The sequence below is a fragment of the Diceros bicornis genome (genome assembly GCF_020826845.1).
Source record: "Diceros bicornis minor isolate mBicDic1 chromosome 32 unlocalized genomic scaffold, mDicBic1.mat.cur SUPER_32_unloc_2, whole genome shotgun sequence".
NCBI classification, from domain to species: domain Eukaryota; kingdom Metazoa; phylum Chordata; class Mammalia; order Perissodactyla; family Rhinocerotidae; genus Diceros; species Diceros bicornis.
In genome coordinates, this window is record NW_026690908.1 from 102,306 (window position 1) to 115,982 (window position 13,677).

At 53.0% G+C, this 13,677-nt stretch overlaps 1 long non-coding RNA gene across 2 annotated transcripts in view; it reads right to left on the minus strand.

Annotated features, from left to right (window-relative positions):
• Nucleotides 1-3,105: 3,105 nt before the first annotated feature.
• LOC131402225 (uncharacterized) overlaps nucleotides 3,106-13,677 on the minus strand; it is a 32,102-nt gene continuing 21,530 nt past the window's right edge. The window contains exons 2-5 of one of the 2 annotated variants that reach the window (XR_009218434.1): nucleotides 12,489-12,536; nucleotides 12,118-12,239; nucleotides 3,381-3,484; nucleotides 3,106-3,135 (exon numbers count right to left, since the gene is read on the minus strand). This is a non-coding gene — a long non-coding RNA (uncharacterized LOC131402225). Of the gene's footprint in view, nucleotides 3,136-3,380; nucleotides 3,485-8,079; nucleotides 8,268-12,117; nucleotides 12,240-12,488; nucleotides 12,537-13,677 lie in introns of those variants that run through there. The other variant, XR_009218433.1, reaches the window with a different exon arrangement.

Consider the following 13,677-nt stretch of genomic DNA (forward strand, 5'->3'; position numbering starts at 1 on the left):
AGATACAGGGGGGTGGAGCCAGGGACTGTTCTGCCCAGAGGGTCTCTGATTTCCACCTCCTTCCCCTCCCCTGCAGGGAGTGCCACAGCTGCTCACCTCAGTCCTTTTCTGAAGGTTGATCTCACTCCCCTGGAAGGCAGACAGCCAGAGTCCATCAGACAGAGCCCCCCCAGCCTGACTAGCCCTCTATGCCCACCACTTCTCATGGTGCACGACTGCCAGGTCCCCAGAGGGGGCCGGGCATGCAGAGAAAACAGGACTTGGACCTAGGCTGGGCTCTGGGCTCCAGAGGAGGAGGACAGGGGGGTGAGGCTGAGGGACCTGGCAGCACAACCCTCTCTGATGACAGACTTGGAGGCTGAGGCCTCAGGCAGAGGGGACTGCTCAGCCACTTATGTGCTGCCTGACTTGGGGGGACCCGACTCCTCTCTCCCTCCATGGGCAGCATGGGAGTTAGAGGCTGAGTCCAGCTCAGATAAAACCTCACGCGGCTGTGCCATCAGGCAGCTCTGATCTTCCCCAGCCTGGGGAACCAGAATGGGTGTCTCAGGCGGAGCCTGTGTTCACTCATCCCTAAGATGGGCCTGCTGCCCCAGCTCCCAGGGGCGGCTGCGAGGCTCTCATGAGAGATATGCCAAGTGCTGAGAGCTCAGAGCTCAGTGCGGGGGCTCCTGCATCCCCAGGCTCAGGATCCTGGTCCTCCCTGCCTGGTCCCCATGTTCACCCACCTCGAGATAATCACCCATCGCCAGGTGCAGCATCAGCAGGTCACCGAGGAAAGTGCCAAGATAGGGGACGACACCCTGTCACATGGGGGTTCGGGTGAGATGAGCCCTTGCTCTCAAGTCGTCCCTGTGCAGACCCTCCCCTGAAAAGTCCTCACCCTCAGCCTCCTGGCCCACCCCAGGGTTCCCACGGGGAGCAGCCTAGGACCCTCAGCAGCCTCCCCTCAATTCCTCCTCCCTTCACACCGCAAGAACACCCACACTCCTCCTCCTCACCTCCCAGGGCCGGCTTCTGGCAAATCACAGGATGTGCGGTCCCTGGCCCTCCCCACAACCCATCCTGCACCAGCTCTTCCAGGGCCCCCTCCTGGTCACTTCTACTGGGGGACTCAAGCACTGTGGCACCAGGAGGAAGGGCCCTACTCTCTTGATTTGAGGCCTCCAGCTGGGAGGGCAGAGCCCCTCCCCCACAGGCACACTCACCTGCTGCTGCTGCTGCTGCTGCTGCTTCTCCTGCACTCTCTGGGGGATGATCTCCGGGGGGCAAACGTGGAGGGCCCCTCCTGCCAGGGTCGAGGACAGTGTCAGCGGGCCATACTCCCCTCACCCCATTTCTCTCCAGCACCACTGGCCTCCGACCCTGGACATCTGACTCGAGTCAACTGGTACCAATGCCACTCCAACCTCCAAGGTCTTGTGATTCTAGAACAAACCCAGCTCCAACTCGCACTCTAGGTGTGAGCTTGGGCCTGTGGCCTGGCCTCCCCGAGCCTGTTTCCTCATCTGGAAAGTGTGAGAACTCCAGCCACGTCAGAGGTTCTCTTGAGGACTCAGTGACATATGACTGTCATCATTGTCCTCGCCCTCACCCCTCCGTGTGGAGCAGGCAGAAAGCTCCAACATTCCTTTCCTCCCTCTTATCTCATCACCACCGTATGAGGTCTGCACCACACAATCACCATCCCTCCACTTCCGTGATGAGGAGGCAGAGGCCCAAACAGGGGCAGTGAGTTGCTCAGGGGCCCGCAGAGGAGAGGCCGCTTGCCCCTCCCAGCCAGAGGCCCTGTTCCAACGTCCTCACCTAACCCCCGCCCCACCACTGACCACAGTACTGTCCCCTGAGCTCTCAAAGCATGGTCCTGGGCCGAGCTGTGGATGGAGAAGACGAGGTGTCTTGGGAGTCCGGTTGAGTGGCTCTTGCCTGCCCCAGTCCCATGGAGTGTCTGGCCCCCAGGCTGGGACAGAGGCCGTGCCAAAGCCTACTCCTCCCCAAGAAAGCCCTCAGGACATTACCCTGCAATGAACTCTTTCTTTATCCACTCAGGAACTGGACCGCCAAGGTGCCACCTCCGATCAACAGGGAAGGGGGTGACAGGACGCTTTGCTTCCTTGTTTACATGAAGCTCCCAACATCCTTTCAGAAAGATCCACTAAGAATCCGTCAGTTGCCTAGACGCTTCACATAAGCCACCTGGGGCATATGTCATTGCCAACCGGGCACTCAGGTGAGACTCCTGTGGTTGGCTCCAGTGACTGCTCTAGGGGTTCGGGGGCGGTCCCAGAATGCACACACATCTGTCTCTGGTCCAGACGTTCAGAACCAAGGCTGAGCAGCCTGTTTGTCCACCTGGGCCACGGGAATCCCCTGCCATGCCCGAACCTGGGGCAGGCAGGGTGGCCTCCCCTTGGAGACATGGTGAAGACAGAAGGAGCGGCAGGGGCCTGGTTTCTTGAGGACAGGTTTAGGCTGAGGGCTAAACCCACCCCAACCACCCAACAGCCTGGAAGAAGCTACATCCAGCAGGATGGACGTGCTTGGAAGCCACAGACCTGCTGATGGTGCCAGCTCGGCAACTCCTCCTGGAACAGCCCAGCCAACACCATCAAGTCCCAGGACCAGGGCCTCGTGCCCACAAACGGCACCCCACCCGCCCGGGGACCAAACAGATCCCTCTGCTTGTTAATCTGGACAAGACAGACGGGAATGTTTCAGAGAACGTTCCAGTGAGAAACTATCAAAACCACAGCCTTGCCCAGTCCCCCTTTCCCCCTCGCCCCTCCTCTCTTTCCAGACTTCCAGCCTCCACTCTACCTTGGTCATCAGTTCTCTTCTCAAGGACTTGTCATGGCTACAGAACTCCTTAAGATTTTCTGAGCTCTCCCTGAGGGGAGTGGAAAGAAGGAAGGATAAATTGGGGGATAATGTGAGGGGTCTGAGTGCAAATCCCTTTTCTTTGCAAACCCAAGAGATGCAACCTGCCTGGAGGAGTGTTCTCACTGGGCTCCTCTGAGCGCTAAGGTCTCGTGGGACTGGGCAGGGGCTCTTCTGTTGGTCACTGGGGTCTCCATTCCCCAGCTCTACAAAGCACCTCTGTTTTGACCGCTTTGAGTTTCAACTGGGCGTAGATTTCTGTTGCCATAAACATTTGAAAATCTCCAATGTGGCTCAACCCTGGCATTTAGGGAAACTGAGTCCTGAAGCAGAACTGGTGCACTAAGGACCCAGGGAGGCTTAGAGATCCCCCACCGAGGCCCAGGCCCTGTCCCCAGCATTTGCTGCCTCCCAGGAGTTCCCACTTGACTGAGGGGGCAATGGCAGACATACAAGAGATCCCCCATCCACCTTGATCCTCCTATGGAGAGGGGCCTACCCACCGGGAAACATCCGCCCACGTGTTCTTCAAGTGGCTTATGGAGGTTTTCTGCAGAGCAGAGATGACAGCACGGAGCGAGGAGAAGTTCTTCAGGATCTCGCACTCCTGGAGAAGGGAAGAGAATGAGCTGTGAGGTGGGGCGCTGGAGACCCGCTTGCTCTAGCTTCAGTCCCCTTCTATTTAAATCTCCCCTCCTGGATGAGACAGATGCTCAGGGAGCCCCAGAAGGGCACATTTAGGACCCAGAGAGTAACACTCACAGGAAGGAGGATTTTAGCTCAACCCAGGGAAGGAGCCAGGGAGGAAGTGAGCATCCTTGCACTGGGACCTGGAGTCAAGGTCAGCAGGCCCCTGGCAGGAAGGGCCTAGGGACTGTGCAGGGGCTTAGACCACACACTGCAATCCTGGGAGCTGATAAAGGTGGAAAGGCGGTTCAGAAGGCTCCAGAGAGGGGCTCCACTGGGCCTCCCGCAGCACACCTGGGCCACCTGGATCCAGTGCTCCACCAGCCTCGCCCTGTCCTGGGCCGTCATGCTCGGGTCCCTGAGGCAGGTGGTGACGACGAGGCAGACCACCCTTCTGAAGTGGTCGACGGTGGCTTGGACGGTGGGTGCCAGGTGCTCATTGCCGGGCTTGTTCCTCTTGCCCCAGGTGGAGCCCAGGCACTGAGAGGGCACCACTTTCCAGAAGAGCTCCTGGGGAACAGGGGGAGTGTCACCCAGCCCTGCCACACCCCAGCTCCGTGTCTACCGCCCCCAAAGTGCCGCACAGGGGTCACGGTTTAGAGCTGGAGCTCAGGAAGCTCAGGATGTGGTCTGAGCCTTGTGAGAGTCCCTGGGTTTTCTTCTCCTTCCACTGCGGGCACCCAGCACAGGATGACCCAGGACCCAATACTGGCAGGGAAGGGAGGGGGCATTTGCACCCAGCCTGTCCTGGCTAACTCCAAGCTCCACACTGTGGCTCAACTAGGCTCATCCCAAGGGGGCATCTTCGACCACCCTGATGCCCGCTCTGGTCCCACTCCGATTCTGATGCACATTCCCCTGCGGCAGCTACAACCACAAGCTCTGTCTGTCTCCCTTGTAGTGAAGTACACATCAGGTCTCTAATAAATGCTGAGGCTGTTGAGCCTCCTGAGCAGCCGGTTGGGCCACCAGGGACCTGGCTGCACACAGTGAGTTCCCCTCCCCCACTGATGGGCCAGGCTCCGCGCAGCTTTCCGTCTCTTCTACCTCATGGAGCCGGCACAGCCACTTTGTGCAGCAGGTCCTGTTAGTGTCCACCTCTACGCTCTGCAGGTGGACAGCAAAGCCTTGGGGGTTCAGAAAGTTGCCCAGCTCGTACGGTTGGTAAGGGGGAGCGCCAGGATTTGGGCCCAGGTCATAGGAGTCCGGATCAGGTCTGGGGCACTGACAGCAGAGGGAAGGCCTGCCCCTCCGCCCTGAGAGCCCAGCTGCTCACCGCATCCGTCACCGTCAGCTGCTCCGCCACCAGCTTAGGAGGAAAGGCCGTGAGGTTAGGCTTCTTCTCACGCTCCTTAATGGCCACAGGTGCAGATGGACTTCCCACTAGAAGTGATGGTCCAGGTGACTCCAGCTCAGCAGCTCCCACTCCTGCTGGAGCCGACGTGGGCCCTTGCTCCAGCTCCAACACTGCTGAGGGAGGGGACGCTGGCTCCAGCGCTAGAGGGGGTGGTATTGACGGAGCTGGAGCCAGCTTTACCTCCACCACTGTCCACTGCCCTGCTTCTGCCACCGGCTGGATCTCTGCAGCTGGCGCTGCAGCGGGATAAAGGGAAAGGTTCACCCACATAGCTGACTTTCCACGTGTCCTTCTAAACACAGGAAAGATCCCATTTCCCTTCCGGGAATACCCAGCCTGCAGTCCCCCTTACCATCTGGCTCTGCCTCAGTAGCCTCCAGAAGCTCACACCGGGCAAGGGAAAGAGGGTCACGGCAGCTCAGCTCCGAACCAGGTAAGGTGACCTGCATGTACATCCCCTTTTGCTTGAAAAAGGGACAGCCCCAGCCTGGTCCCGCCCTAGTTCTGGTCCAAGCCCGGCATCTCAAGGTCCTGAGTGTGGAGGCCCTCTGCTCCTGCTCTCATCTCAGAGCAGCACTGGTGGTGCGGGTGGCCTCGTGCACCTGCCCCTTGTCTAGTGAGTTGGTGGAGTCGAAACCATTGGGCAGCTCCTCGACGACCTCCTGAGAGGAGTTCTGCAAAGACTGCCCGGGAGCAGGGCCAGAAGGAATCAGCTGCTTGCACACTGCCACTGGGGCCGACCCCCAAGAGAAAGTCTGCTCCTCAGTTCAGGCACAGAGGGGCATCCCTGCAAAGAACTGTGGTCAGGGAGGGAAAGAGATGAAACCTCTAGGGCTCGCTAACATATGAGTAGAGGAGCTCACCTTCTCACGCTGCCAGCCATGACCCTGTATGAACATGACAGACCCACCAGGCTTCCGACACCTAACTACCAGCTCCTGCCTAGGAATGACCCACCCCTCATGCCCTGTCTTCCCCCCTCCACACAGACACATGCACACACACACACACACACACACACACGAAGAGGGGCAAGGAGTGTGGGGCTGATCAGGTGGGATCACAGTTGTGTCCTGGCCTGCACTAGCCTTTCCTGGGCTGCCCCGTTGTTACTTTTCGCTGCCTCCTGCCAGATGCCCAGAGGCATCAGGGATGAGGGCTGAGCCAACGTCGGCAACGACGAAAAAGATTCTCTTTCCGGGCTTTTTTGAGCCCAGATCTTCCAAAAATCGGGACACAACAACTAAACATCTTTGTCTGTTGACCGTCTCCAGTCAAGTGAGCTGGATGGGGGTCTGTGGGTGCCTGGTTACCAGAGTTCTAAGATCTGTTGAGGTCTATGACCAAAGAAGTGAGGTCATTTTTCAAGATTCCATTACCTGGGCCCCTTCCCTCAATCAGACTTGCCCAGAGCTGCTCCCTGCCCCCAGGCTGCTCACCCTCCTCCCCCATGTCATCTCCTGAACTGTACACAAGGAGCCCACACAGCCCTAGCCACAGCTCCCTGGAAACCTCACTAGGATCCTAGCTTTGAGGAGACAGAGATGAATGCAGACCTCCTTTTTCTTACCAGTTCTGCATCCTGGGAAAGTCACTGTGCCTCTCAGGTCCTCCCCAGTCTCCAAACCTGTACCATGGGGATCAGGCTAGAATCTACTTCCTAGGGACGTCACCCAGTGTATATGAGATAATATCTATTACCCCTGTGAGCTGGTGTCACATGTACCTAAGGCCCAAACTTAGAGATGGAAGAATAATAATGAGGGGTGACACGCAGCACAGAACACCACTCAAAACAGGCCTGGGTTCCAGGGATGTGATTTTGGGACAGTCACAACCAACTTGGCCTCATTTTCAGGTCAGCATCATGAGGGGGTTGAAACTAATGGAAATTCAGATATTGCCATCCTGTGGCATAAAACCATTCAATTGTTTGCTGCTTTATGTAGAATCAGACCCAAGTGCCTCATCTTGGCCTATGAGGTGGACAGCCTCCACAGGGGTACCCAGTAAGCCCCACTCATGTTATACACCTCCCCGTGGAACCACTAAGTGGTTAGTCACTGGCTTCTGAACATAACAGCCAAGGTGATGGGATGTCTTGTCTAGATTTTAACTAAAAAAGTCTCTCACTTTCTCTTACTCCGTGTCTCTCTCTCACTCTGTCGAATCCCTGGAACTGAGGAATCAAATACTGGTGTTTTGGGGCTGCCCAATGTGGAGGCCCATCGAGGAGAGAAGCAAGGAAGTGCCCAGGCCAACAGACAGAAGGGAACTCAGGCTCTCAGTCCAAACTGAACCCTGAAGGCTGAGAGTGAACTTGGGGGCCAGTCCTCCCCCCGTCGAGCCTCAGTTGAGGCCACAGCCCCAACCTGTTAAACTCATTGAGGCAGAGGCGCCCAGCTAAAACGTGCCTGATTGCTGATCCACACAAATTGTGAGATAGTCAACATTTGTAGTTTTGAAATGCAAGGTTGGGGCAATGAAGTCAGAGAGGGAAAGGTAACTGACACAGCCCACCAGGCCCTGGCCCTACCTTCCACCCCAGCTCCTGTTCTCTCCTCCCAGGGTCCCTCCAGCCACACTGGCCACCTTTCTAACCTCTTCCGGCCAAACTCACTCTTGCCTGCAAGACTCTGCATCAGTCGCACCTTCTCCCTGACACACTGCTACCAGGCTCGTGCACGGCTGGCTCCCCCCTGTCATTCTGGTCCCAGCAAATGTCACCCCAGTGAGGCCTTTCAGACCCTCCTACCAGTGACCCCCAGCCCTCCCTCACACCCCCTGCTGTGTTTCTCTATAGCACTTGCTCTTTTCTTTCTCATGTCTTTGCTTTTGTCCCTTTCCCCTCTAGATTGTGAGCTCCTGGTGGGCAGGGACCACTTGGTCATTTTCATCCTACACTTCGGCCCACCAGGGCACCCGGCACAGGATGAGTGCTCAGTGCACAGCTGCTGAATGAGTACATGGGAAGCTCTTGCACCCCTCCCTCTGCTTATGACCAACTTTGATTGTGGAGATGAACACTAGTAAGAGGAGGTACAAGTTGTTTCTGAGGCAGGGGGACAGCCAGAAAGACCTCTGCTTGACTCTTCGCTGCTCCAGGTGCTCAAGAAAAGTTCAGTGGACACTGTGTAAATTCCAGGTTTACAGCAGAATGACTTGATATATATATTATGTAATGGTTACCAAAATAAGGTTAGTTAACATCCATCACGAAACAGAAATAAAAGCTTTTATCCTGGTGATGAGAAGTTTTAGGATCTACTCTCTTGGCAACTTTCAAATATACCACACAGCAGTGTTAACTTGTACAGTGCTGTATATCAAGTATGTCTCAGTAGACCTGAAAAAACATAAAAACAAAAACTCACTGGCAACCACTGACACAAGAGGCTGCCCGCCCCCTGGTGGCCAGCACTAGCGCTGCAGCCCTTGCCAAAACTCCACCCAACAGAAAGGAACTTTTCTTCAGGTGTCCTCAAGGCAGAGGCTCTCCAGGGTCCCAGGGGTAAAGGAGCAGGACCTGTCGGCTTCGAGGGAGTGGGAGCAATCTCGGGAGCCTACCTTTCCCCCCATCTTGCTGTCCTGCACCAGGTGTCCTCTTCACTCCTGAGGCATCCAACCTCAACCAGGACAATGAATCTCCCCTCCCTCCAGATGAGGGCCCCGACGGTCCAACAAGGACTGGTCTTCTCCCTGGACTCTGGACTTGGTGTCCAGTGCTCTAGCATCTTCTTCCTTATCCCCAGTTCTCATCCACCCAAGCCCCCAACCCTCCTCAGTTCTAAAGGATCTCTAGGGGGTGGAAAGCATTTTCTCAGCATTGATGACAGTAGGTCATCGACGGAGAACCCAGTCCAACAGACATGTTGCAAGCACATGGAACGCTTGGAGTCACCTGCGGGATGCACTCCACTTTATATAGAAGGACCCTCACTGAGGTCTTCTCTCCTATTCCCAATGCCTACACTAGGGGAGGATGGGCTCATCACAGTTCTCGGTGCCCACAGAGGTGGACTGCAGGACCCCAGTCCTGTGCTCCCCAGGCTGGGCCAGGGATGGGTCTGGAACAGGTAGAAACCTAGGAACCTTACACATTCCTCTGCCCATCTCTGCGCCCCTGGACACGTATCTAGGAAAACGGATGTTACTGCCCCGTGGGAGAGCTGCCTGCAACCTCTCTCCCTCCTGCCTCTTGTCACTTCCCCAGTGTCGGCTCTTTCTTGACTGCACCTCCGTGGTCCCCACATGAGAAGTCAGTGAGAGTGGGTGTGCCGGTGCACATGCGATGATGAGGGGAAAATGACCCCATATAGAGAGGGGTGGGCAGCAATCCCCTAGGATCTTAATGCCTCTCATTGCCAAAGGAAACCTGAGGGAAGGGGTGGAGCCTTGGCCAAGGAAGCTAGAGCTCTCTATAGTCTTCGGGACCCTGACCACCTCCTGTGGTCTGGGCCAGTACCTGCCTCTTCCTGGGCAGGTACTCACTTACCAACTGTACAGTGAGGGGTAAGATGTGCAACAGCACAAGCATGTGCTCGGCCAGGACAAGTCATCAGGCCCCATAGATACATTAAGTATGCTTTAAGTGTATTGAAGACATTAATATTGCTGTGCAATCATCACCATGATCCATCTTCAGAACTCTTCTCATCTTGCAAAACTGAAACTCTATACCCATTCATGAATAACCCCCCATTCCTCCCCCTCCCAGCCCCTGGCAAACACCATTCTACTTTCTGTCTCTCTGAATCTAGCGATTTCAGGAACCTCATAGAAGAGAAATCACACAAGGTTGTATTTTTGTGAATGGCTTATTTCATTTAGAGTAATATCATGAAGGTTCATCCACTGTGTGCTGTATCTTAGAATTTCCTTCCTTTTTTAAGGATGAATAATATGCCATTGTATGTATATTCCACATTTTGCTTATCCATACAACCCTGGACAGAAACCATAACTGGGCCCAAAAGCAAGCCCAAAATAAAATGGGGCCCCAGCCCGATTTTTATCAACTGTCCCCTGGAGACTCCTTTCTTAAGCCACGTCTCATATGATGTTTACTAAGGATCTAATCTTGGGCCGTGAGTTGTTTTTCAGAAACTCCGTTTTTGCTCCTTGAGCAAGTTTCAACTGGTTTGAGCCAATGAGACCACAAGACGGCTGGCAAGACTCAAACCACGAGTGCACAAGTGACTGGAGAATGACCTGGGGGACCAAGAACTCCCCTGTTGATGATGTTAAGGACACCGCCTTTTGAACGGGGGATGTGTGACAGAACATGAAAATCTTCTGCGCTTGCAGAAAATACCTAGGACTGCCCCCAACCTTCCTGCACCTGCTGCTTTGCCCTTAAAAAGCCCTTTTCAACAGCCCATCGGGGAGAAAGATTTAACCTTTGTCTCCTGTCTCCTTGCTGGCCAACCACGTAATAAAGCTTTTTCCCTTCTACAAGAGTGGGTATCCCATGTTTGGCTTAAGGGGTGCATTGGGCAGCAAGCCCTTCCTCGGTTACAATACTTGGGTGGCTTCCATGTTTTAGCTGTTGTGAATAATGATGCTATGAACATGGGTGCTGAAATATGTCTTTGAGAACATGCTTTCAACTGTTTTGGGCGGGGGTATATGCCCACAAGTGGAATTGCTGGATCCTATATAATTATATTTTTAATTTTTTTTAGGAATTGTTGTACTGATTTTTACAGCAACTATATATTTTATATTCCTACCACAGTGCACAAGGGTTCCAACTTCTCCACATCTTGGCCAACACTGGTTCTACTCTTTTTCTTCTTTTTTTGATAGATGTCATCCTAATGAATGTGAGGTGGTCTCTCACTGTGTTTCTGCTTTGCATTTCCCTGATGATTACTGATGTTGGGCATCTTTTCATATGCTTATCGGTCACTTGCAGATCTTCTTTGAGGAAATGTCTATTCAAGTACTTTGTTCATTTCTGATTTGGGTTGTTTGTTTTTTATTGTTGAGTTTAGGAGTTCCCTATTTATTCTGGATGGTAAGCCCTTGTCAGATACATGGTTTGCAAATATGGTCTCCCATCCTGTGGCTTGTGCTTTTACTCTGTTGATAATGTCTTTTGAGGCACAAAACATTTTAATATTCATGAAGTCCAGCATGTGTATCTTCTTATTTTATTGCCTGCTCCTTGGGTGTCATATCCATGAAATCATTGCCAAATCCTATTTTGTCAAGTTTTGTCTTATGTTTTCTTCTAAGGCTATTATAGTCTTACATTTAGGTCTTTGATCCACTGGGAATTAAGCTTTGTATATGGTGTTAGATAAGGGTCCAAGTTGATTCTTTTGCATGTAGATATCCACTTTTTCCAGCACAAGTTGTTGAAAAGACTGTCTTTTCCCCATTGAATAATCTTCGCACCCTTGTCAAACATCATTTAGTCATATGGGTGAGGGTTAATTTCTGGGCTCTCAATTCTGTTTCCATTGGTCAACATGTCTGTCTTTATGCCATGACAATGTTGTTTTGATATTGTAGATTTATAGTAAGTTTTCAATCAGGAAAGAATGAGTCCTCCAACTTAGTACCTCCTTTCAAGATTGTTTTGGGTATCTGGACTTACTTGAGATTCCATAAGAATTTTTGGATGGGTTTTTTTCTATTTCAGCACAAAATGTCCTTGAGATTTTGATAAGGACTGCACTGCACTTGTTGATCTTTCTGGATAATGTTGACACCATCACAATAAGGAGTCTTCCAATCCATGGTGATGGGATGTCTTTCAGTTCTGGTAGCGCCGGGCGGTTGTTCAGGTTGACGAGTGCTCGAGGTAGTCATGCAGAAACCCACAATTCCTCCTCACTGTGCCTTCACCATTTCCTTAGAACCCATCGACAGTCAACAGAAGGCAAAATGCATGTAAAATGCACGTGGGAAGTTTTCAAGGACTGGGTGTGCATGGAGCACACATTTCTTCCACTCCTCTCCATTAGCAAGAACCACGGACTGAACTAGCAGACCCTAACACAAGGGGCCAGCAGACTCAACCAGCAGACCCCAACAAATGGGGACTGTGGACTAACCAAGGGCTAAGACTGATGCTCTCTTAGAGCATCTTGTCAGTCTAGACTGACCCATTGACCCTGGACTGGAAAGCCAGTTAGATCGGGAGCTCAACACAAAGACAGTGGATCTCAGATCTGAGAAGAACTTACCCACGGCCCTCGGAAACAGCGAAAAAGATGGAGAACTCAAAGGTTTTGCGGGTACTGATGCCTGTGTTTCTCATCTCCGAAGCCATCAGATGAGTCTTTTGAATCCCACTGCTGCCACCAAACTGTTACAAAACAAAATTTAACTGAGTAAATTTTAAACATCTTATTGGCTTTATTCAACAATTCATGAATCAGGCAGCATCCAGTCTAGCAGAGAGAAAGGAGCGCCAAGGAGGTGGACAACATGAAAGACTTTTATAGGCAGAAGGGAGCAGGAACAAGGAAGTTACACTAGACACAACAGCGGGTTGGTTACTGCAAGGTTACCTTCCTTTAGGGGATGGCAGGGTTCCATCAGGAAGATGACCTACCTGCTGCTCATCAGGCGATTCCCCACTGACTGGTTTAAGATTCCATTCCTGGGAGGGCCAAAAGTCTAATTAAGTCTCAGCTTGTTGACATGGGGCTTAGCCTAAGCGGCTCCATTTGGGCCTGGTGTCTTGTTTTAAACACATGACTTCTGCTGGTCCCTGCTTTCCCCAGTTACCCCCCGGCTGTCCCCTCACTGACCATTGTTGGTCACACACCCACTGCACCTGCCTCCAGTCCTTCCCCCTCAACACCGTAATCTCACACACAGCTCCTCCCGACAGTATCGTGACGTCTCCCACCACACGTCCCCTATACCTTCCACACTGCCAGCCAGATGCTTCACAAACACCACCACCATTTATGTCCAATGGGCTGAGTGGGCTGCCCGTGCACTGGGAATCAGGAGTCGCAAGGTCTGTCACTTGGCCTCCAATCACCTATTGTACCCCAGCTGAAGTGCTTACCCTGCGGAGAGACTCAGTTGTAGCCAACTCCATCGAACAACATCATCTTTGCCCCAGGCTTTCTTCAAAATTCTCCACCCACTTTCTGCCCCAACTGCTCCTTGAGGGGTCATTTTGGGGTAGCCTTTGAGGCCACCTTGGTGATTTTGTGCCCAGGCACAAACATCCCTCAGCCCACAAACACTTTAACCATAACCCCTGAAATCATATAGCACAGGTAACCAGTCAATGGATGCAAATTACTGGTTTTACCTCCAAGACCGCTAATGAATATTTGACACCAGGAGCATCCACTTTTGGGTTTCACTGTGGGCTGATATCACAAGGCTCTCACCCAGTGAGCGTCTCTCTTCCCCAGCCCTCTGAGCAGATTTCTCCAGGCTGTATTCTGCAACGCACTATTGTCTCTCTCTCAGCCTGCTTCCCTCAGGTCGCAGGAAACTTCCCCTGAGTTTCCTGCCCTGACTGGCTACCACCAACCCATACAGACACTGTCAGTGCTATAGCACTGGGTGTTCAGTTCTACTAGGACTGACTGACTGGACTGGGCACAGTTGCGGTGGCCCTACCCACACAAAATCAGGAAACTGAGGCAACCAAGAAGTATGGACAACCTTAACCCAACATGGACAACAACTCCGTAAGACCTTATCCTAGCCCTTGTACAACAGTCTCATGAGTCTCTTGCCTAAATGGTTTTAGAAAACGGCCTGGCCCTAGAGTG